Source organism: Callospermophilus lateralis, chromosome 2 (assembly GCF_048772815.1).
Source record: "Callospermophilus lateralis isolate mCalLat2 chromosome 2, mCalLat2.hap1, whole genome shotgun sequence".
Classification (NCBI taxonomy): Eukaryota; Metazoa; Chordata; class Mammalia; order Rodentia; family Sciuridae; genus Callospermophilus; species Callospermophilus lateralis.
Genome location: NC_135306.1, coordinates 208,300,160 through 208,308,325, shown reverse-complemented (window position 1 = coordinate 208,308,325; position 8,166 = coordinate 208,300,160).

The window sequence follows — 8,166 nt, the reverse complement described above, 5'->3', positions numbered from 1 at the left end:
CCAGCAACTCCTCCCGAATGCCATGCGGCTCTTCCAGGAACCAGCCACCAGAAATATCCTCCAGAAATCCCTCCTCCTGCACTTCTCCAACCAATGGGAACTCCCGGGGAATCCCCGGGAATCCCCACGAGAACTCCAAAGTAGCGCGAGAACTCAAAAGTAGCAGCTGAGGTGGATAGTAATGCCTCACCTGTCAATCAATACTGTTGGCAAAATTCCAGGGGCCATACAGACTCAGCCATGGCTCTCAGCACTTTTCTATCCTTTTTAAATCTTCACCATGATGGTTCCATTTTGATATATTTAACATCCCCTCTTTAATGAACCATGGGCTACACCTTTGTGTCATCTTAACGTATGCCCTAACTGTTCTTGATTTTTACTGAGATGCCTCCTTCCTCTAGTAATTTACTTAAGACCCTTTCGGTTTGGTTTTTACTAATTTTTAATTCCATATTTCTGCTATAAAGATAACGCAACCCAACAAGATAACACAAAACAAAACCGAAACAAAACGGAACAAAAATTCATTGTGTCAGTTTTTCTATTTTCTTGACATGTGTATCCCTGGTCTATCTCTATCTCTTCCTCAGGGCTGAACAACTTCAAACCTTGAGCCAACCACTTTCCCCAATTTGCCTGAGAAAGTTGTAGGGGCAGGCAGCTTGAAACAAAAACAAAACAAATCAAAACAAGAACACATTGTTTTTTGAAATGGTCACCCATTCTCTCGCCCTGCCCTCAGGGGCGAGCAGTTTCACTTACCCCCAAGCTTCAGGCGTTCCCCGTACGGGCCACCAAATGCCGCAGTCTGGCTGGGCACAAATAACCAGGAGGTCGCGAGCCATTTGTAGATTCAAGCAGGAACGAACTTTATTCCAGAACCCACGCAAACTCCATGGGAACTCCAGGAGAACTCAAGGGAACTCCTCAAGAACTCAAAAGTAGCGGGCACCCGAGGCAGCAGGACCTGCCCCTTCTGGCAAAATTCTAGGCACCATCTTGACCTGGCCGTGGCTCTCAACAGGCTAGTGTGGAAAGTGCTGCCCGGAGCATTTGCGTGTTTTGTCTGAACACCTTTGTTCAGCTCTTTGGGGGTGAACCAGACCCACTGGGGTCCTGGCCATCTGGTGTTGAACTTGGTGAGGAACTGCCCATGGTTTCACAGCCCAGCACAGTGCATGAGGACCCCACCTGAGACACTTCTGGGGAGTCCTTGTCTGTCAGCAGCACCTCTGGGAGGTTGGTCTGAGCCTGATGAGGGGCTCCATCTCCCACATGTAGTGTAGCCCAGACACTGGGGATGGGTGTAGGGCAAACGACACTTCCCACAACCCAGCACAGCTGCCTACAGTTGCAGGGCAGTTAATTATTCAGATCCCCCAGAGTGCAGCCCCAGTATGCAGGTGACTTTGGTGGTAGGAGCAGCTGCTAGGGCTGCTGTCTGCACATCCCCAAGGGCTCACAAAGGAAGCACAGGCAGTGGCCCTCAGACCATGGCCCCTGGACTGGCAGCAACCGCAGCCTCCCTGGGAATGGGACAGATGTGTAACTTGTTACCCCTCCTGCTGCCAGCTCATCAGAAGTGCCAGGCAGGGCCCGGTGCTAACAGCCCCCAGGGAATGACCATGCTGGCAGAAGTTAAGACTGCTCCGGACCTCCAGCTGCGTGACGCTGGGAGACAGGAGGAAGCTGAGGCCACCTCACAGTTGCCCAAGTTCCATACGTGGACACGACAGCTGTGGCACCCGATCTGGTCACGCTGAAGCTCAGGAGGGTGCCTTGGGCCTGCAAGCCCTCCATCCTCACCACCAAGGAGTCGTAGTTCACCAGACGGGGGAGGTGGCCCACTGACACCACTGCCCAGGGTGGAGGAGCCTCCCCCAGGAACTAGCCACCAGCTAAGGGACGCCTCTCTGTGGGGCTCCCACTGAACACAGCCACAGTCCCTGTAACCCAGGACCTTTGTAAGGAATGAGGTCCTAGGTGGGAACTTGCCCAGAAGAGCAAAAACGAAGATCCAAAGATAAGCTGGATCACTTTTTAATAAATAGGTAATAATACATGTCATGGAAAATTCAAAAGTTATCAGAGGAAAAACTTCCCCTCCCTAGCCACAGGGTCCCTCCCGAGAGCTCAGGTCTATTTAGGATTTTGTCCAGGGCTAGAGCATGCGTCTGGGAGCAAATATAGATGAATCCTTTGAAAACCCCAAATATAGCTCCCTCCACACACACTCTTGCATTGATCTTTGCTCTTTTAAAAATTTATTATGAAATCCACCACGCACACCAAAGCAATGGAGAGGTGCCAACACATGTCCACCCCCCAGCTGGACATGGCAAATACCAATGGGAACCCTCCACTGGCACCTGCTTCCCCCATCAGGAGGCCAGGATGCCCTGCACTTAGTCAGCATTTCTGTGCGTGTTTTATGCTCTTATTGCATGCATGTGTGCATAAGCAACATGTAGGGTTAGTGCTCATGGTCTAGAACCTTCCATAGACACTCTACTCCCTGCTGGAGAATGACAGGCTTGCAGCCCCACACGAAAGTCCTTGGGAAGTGCTGCAGCCGTGGATGGAATCCAGTTCTTGGCGACAAGTCCTTCTCCAGCTTCTCATGTGACAGTCCAGGATGACACACATCCGCAGGGTTCCTGTTCACAGCCGGACATTAAGATGTATGCAGCTGTCCATCCACTGATGGATGCTGACCTGTTTCCCACTTTTCACTACTAAAGACATTTTGGAGTGGAGGATTTTTTTTTTTTTTTTTTTTAGAGAGAGAGAGAATTTCTTTTTTTTTTTTTTTTTTTTTTTTTTTAAAGAGAGAGTGAGAGAGGAGAGAGAGAGAATTTTTAATATTTATTATTTAGTTATTGGCGGATACAACATCTTTGTATGTGGTGCTGAGGATCGAACCCGGGCTGCACGTATGCCAGGCGAGCGCGATACCGCTTGAGCCACATCCCCAGCCCCTGGAGGGGAGGATTTTAAGGGCAGTCCTATAACAGGGGCTTCACATGGGGAAAACTTTGTCCAAATCCAAGGAGTGTCCAACAGCAAGGGTGAATCTCAGGGTGAGCAAAGCCCTCTGGGTGCCCACGCCATGGTGTAGGGCAAGCTGCCGAGAGCGGGGCAGTGCGCGTGCAGGGACAGGGTGTGGGAACCGCCTGGATTTTCCTCTCAATTTTGTTGTGAGCCTAAAACTGGGCCCCCAAATCAAGTCTGTAATAAATATTTAAAATACTCTTTTTCAACACAGCGACAGTCCAAGAAGCCAGTCCCAAGTGGCCGCCCAGTGAGACTCCACTTTACCACACATGGTGGGGGGTGGGGGGCTGGGGCAGCGGCAGACGGGAGGGCCCCTGGTGGTCAGAGAGAGGCTGGGGTGGCTGGGAGGGGACCGACTGCTGATCAGAGTTTCTCTGGGGAATGACAAAAATGTGCTGGGACTGAACAGCAGAGATATGTCTGTAACTCTGTGAACACACTGAAAGCATCTGATCGTACACCCAAAATACATGAATTATATGGTGTGCAAATTTTATCTCAATATATTTATTTTTTAAGGGAAAAAGCCAATGCTTTTGTGTGTAATGTGAGACCCTGGATAGGTCCTGGAACAGGAAAAGGGCATTCCAGGGCGTGCTGGGAGACCGGAGACGCTGCCCGTGGCTCAGCAGTGACCTGTGTTGGTTGCCGCGTGGGTATGACACCACCGGGTCGGGGAGACGTCTATCTTAAGGGGAAACTGGTTTGGGGAAAATATACAAGAATTCTCTATATTAAATTTGCAACTTATCTGCAAATCTAAAACTATTCCAGACTTTTAAGTTTAGCTTAAAAAGTTTAAGTTTAGTTTAAAAGCTGCTGTGAGCTCCCGGGCGCGGGCCTCTGGCGCCGGCTGGAGGTCCCCCAAGCCCTGGATGTCGACCCGCAGCCTGGCGGTGGCTGTACAGAGGTCCCGGGGATGGACACTTGGACTGCGTCCTTCTCAGACACCTGCCGCGCAGGTACCTCGGTACGACACACCCGTGACGGGCCTGGCCGCTGCCCCCCACCGGTGGAATGGGGCGGCCCAGCCTCGCTGGACAAGAAAGAAGTCCAGACACGTCCTGCGGGAGCGCAGCTCAAGGCAGAGCACACGAGCAACGGGGAAGCCCTGGGTTCCAGTCCCAGCACCAAAAAACACAGCGGCCTAAATCGGCCCTCAACGTTCACTGTCCCCTGGGCTCCCTGAGGGTCAGGGGCTGGGGAGCAGGGGCAGAGGCTCTGGGCCAGCCAACTGGAAAGGCCACACGCTTCCAGATGCCCCAGAGACCACGCCCCAAAAGGGCGGAGCTGCAGGCGCTGACAGACAGGCGCGAGGGTGTGGCCAGAGGGCCCGGGGGGCGGGGGGGGGCGGGGGGGCGGGGGGGGCGGGGGGGGGGCCGGGGCGGGTGGCACGGGGGCGGGTGGCCCGGGCCGACACCGCGTGCCACACCCGGCTTGGGATGGGGCCCTCCGGCTCTGTGCGATGTGCTCATCAAGGGTAACGGGCAGAATCTCCGTCACTTCTGATAACTGCATGTGAATAAAAGTCCATCGAAGAAGCCCTTGACGCCGCCTGTTGGGATGGCTGACATCAAGACAAAACAAAACCAGAAACCAGCAAGCGCTGGCCGGGACGCCGAGAAGCGAACCCTTTGCCCGTCCGAGGGATGGTCAGATGCTGCGGTCACCGGGGGACAGCAGGGCAGAGGAAAGACTAAGCTAGAACCCAGAACCCACCCCTCCAAGGGCAGCCCGCGGCCCTGCTTCCCACTCTCCCTGCCCAGCCGCCTGCCGCGCCCCACGCCAGAGAGGGTCTCTGGGCAGCTGCGGGCAGCTGCGCGCTGCCAGATGCGGCCAGGGAGGGGGCGCTCAATGGTGGTGCTGCGGCGGCCTCAGCCCAAGCCCCCGGGAAGCCCCTGCCGCCAGGCCAGGACGCGCGTGACCTCGGCACCCGAGTCCTACAGTCATGAACTGGGGAACGCTGGAGCTGATCCCGAGCTTTGGGGCTCCTTGCCCCGTCACCTGTGCTTTACGTTGCAGAGCAAAGATCACACGTGCCTCCCACCCTGGGAAAGGACATGCTGGCCAGCTGGGGTGGCCGCCCAGTGGATGCCGGTGGTGCTCAGGGCGAAGCTCTGGCCACTTCTACATCACTGGGACACAAAGGAAAGTCTGGGCTGCCACAGTGGGTGTGCCCCAGGGCCTTGCTTCCTGTCACATGATTCACCTCTGTGAAGGGCACCTTGTTTCTCTGGTGGAAGCCCCTCCCCGGTCCAGTCCCACATTGCAGGAGCAGCCCATGTCACCAGGCCTGGCCAGCCCTAGGCATTGGTTGGGGAATGGGTACACTCCCGGACTGCAAAGGTAAAAGCAAAGCAGGGTCCAGATCCTGATATTTGCACTAGAACTAGTGGGTTGCAGACACACCCTTGCTGGTGGGCTGTGAGAAAGAGCTGGTCCACTCAAGGCTGCTTGAGTCTGACTTCAGTTGAAGCACAGGACAAAACAGACCCACGGGACACAGACCAAGCCTCAGGACACAAGGGAGATAGTGGATCCAACCCTGCCTGAAGCCAGCTCATATATTTATGAGCCAACAAATTCCCTTCTTGTCTTCACCAGTTGGATGAGAATTTTTTGCTCGATTCCCATCTGACACAGGAGGTTGGGCCTTCCCCAGGTGGTAGCCTGAGGCTCTGTGATAGATGCCATTACCACTGGAAGAGTGAGTCCGGGTGGTGGAAGGTGGCAGTGCCACGTGACCCCAAACAGTGGGGCCCAGGCTGGCTGGAGGAGGAATTGGGAGGTGTTGGGCAAAGACTGGGCATCAGGCAGGAGGAGAAAGTTCTAGAGATCTGTCCTCAGTGTGGTGACTGCAGCTGATGACAAGGTGCAGCTCTTAAAAAGTGCCACGAGGGGCGGGGGTCATGGCTCAGTGGCAGAGCACTTGCCTAGCATGTGTGAGGCCCTGGTCCGAACCTCAGCACCATGTAAAAATGAAAAAGTAAAATAAAAGCCTTGTGTACTTCTACGACCAGAATAAACGCATAAAAGTGCTGAGAGTTCACTGAAGTGTTCTCACACACAAAGAACGAGCGCAAGCCCTGAACAGGCCGGCAGCCGTCCCACACACAGCCAAGCATCACGCTGCTCACTGTGCGCACACACGATCCTTATTTACCAAGGAACCAGGTGGCCCAATGTGGCTCTGGGGTGAGGCCGCCCAGCGTGTGGGGCCCTGGCTTCTTCCCCAGCACTGCCAAGAAGTGACATTGGCGGGGTGACACAGGGGTGCCAGCATGCCCTTCACTGAGCACCCCTGTGCCCAGCATGGACCTGGCAGGAGGGCAGGGGACACACGTGGCGTGGTCGGACTGCACAGCAGGACAGGGCTGGGAGAAGCCATCTGACCAGCAGCCAGAGTAGGGCCATTCACAACCTCGGCAAAGGCAGGGCCGGTCCTTCCCGGGGGCAAGCTGGTCAGATGTGGGCAGGGTGAAGGCCCCTCGCGTCTCAGAAGCGGGCACACGGCACGCCCACATGGCACCTGGAGACGCACCCGCTTGTCCTCCAGATGCCCTACTTGTTGTCGGGCCCCTCTGTGGCCCCAGCCGCCCACGCCCAGCACCTCCTGCCAAGGTGTGTGTATGGACACCTGACCAGTGACGCTGCTGTCACCCTCTCTTCAGGTGACACTGGAGCTCCCCATCTGCAGGGCAGCTGGGCACCGGTCCATGTGCCAGTCTGCCCAGGAGGGGCGGAGGAGCCCCAGCAGCACTCCACAGGCTCCCCTCAGGGCATCTTCCTGGAGGCCAACTCCACAGCAGGGCGAGCAGGACGGCGGGATGGCTGTTACTGGCTGTCGTAGGGCCAGGCAAGGTGACTCTGGTGACCCCAGCCCCTCTGTGGACACGGTTCTCTCCATCCAGAGCCAACCAGCGACCAGCACTTCCTGCAGAACCTGGCTGCTCCGTGCAGGCACGTGGAGGAAGCCAGCCACTTTCTACCCGACCCTGGCAGCTTGGCACGCACTGCCCAGAACCAGCCCCCGTGTGTCCCTCAGGCCAAAGGGCCGGTGGAGGACCTGACCTCGACACAGGCAGCACACATCAGAGGAAAGCAGGTGTGACCTGGGAGCGCTGGCCGTGCCGACTCGAGGACCCGGCCTAGGAATCCGCAGACCAGAGAGGCCTGCCCACACCCATGGCCACAGGCAGGGCCAACACACCCAGGCTCCGCTTCCTTGTCCCCACCTGTCCCCAGCACTCCCCCATCAGGCAGGTGGCCACAGCAGCACTCTTCTCCCACCGAACCACACGTGGACAGGCCCCGTGGCCCTCCCCTTGGGGTGGAGGCGCACACCGCAGTGTCACGGGAGGAGGCAGGTTCTCGGGTTTGGATCCCAGGAACACTCAGGAGCAGCCACTGTGCTCGGGGTGTGGGGGTGCCACGGCAGCTCAGGCTGGAGGGAGCAGCAGCTCAGCCTGGGCTCCAAGACAGGGGCGGAGCGGGACCAGGATCCCCAGGTCCTGTAACCCCACGGAAACCACCAATCAGCTCTCACCAACGAGGCCACAGTGGGTGGGCCCCAGGCCCAGGGCAGCAGACCATGGCAGCCGCCGTGCTTCCTGAGGTGCAGGAAGACACAACTCTGCACCCTGGGGCTGCAGCAGACCCTTGAGTCAGCCTGGAAGCCAAGGCCACCACTCTGGCCACAGGGAGAAAGGCAGGACAGCCAGGCCAGAGCAGGGCTGCAGGCCCTGCCTCCAGAGACCAGCAGGACATGAAGGACAGGAAGAGCAGTGGCCACTGCTGGGCCTACTCCACCAGGACCTCAGGACGAGCGGTGACACCCAGCCCCCGGGACGGGGGAGGCTGCATGATGGGGTGGCTCCACTCCCTCCAGGGGGAAAGGCCTGACACGGACCCACAGGCCGTGTTGCTCTACCCCGCGGTCTGAGCGCCACCCAAGGAGAGGAACTGTGGAGCTGGCTGTGGACGGCACACAGCTCTGCCCCTCTCTCGGGGGCTTCCCAAGATCCCCTTCACCACGGCTGCTTCCTCATTGACCCGCAGCTTTGCCTGACAGGTCCTGGAGCTGGCTCTCAGCAGCCACCAGCTTCTCTG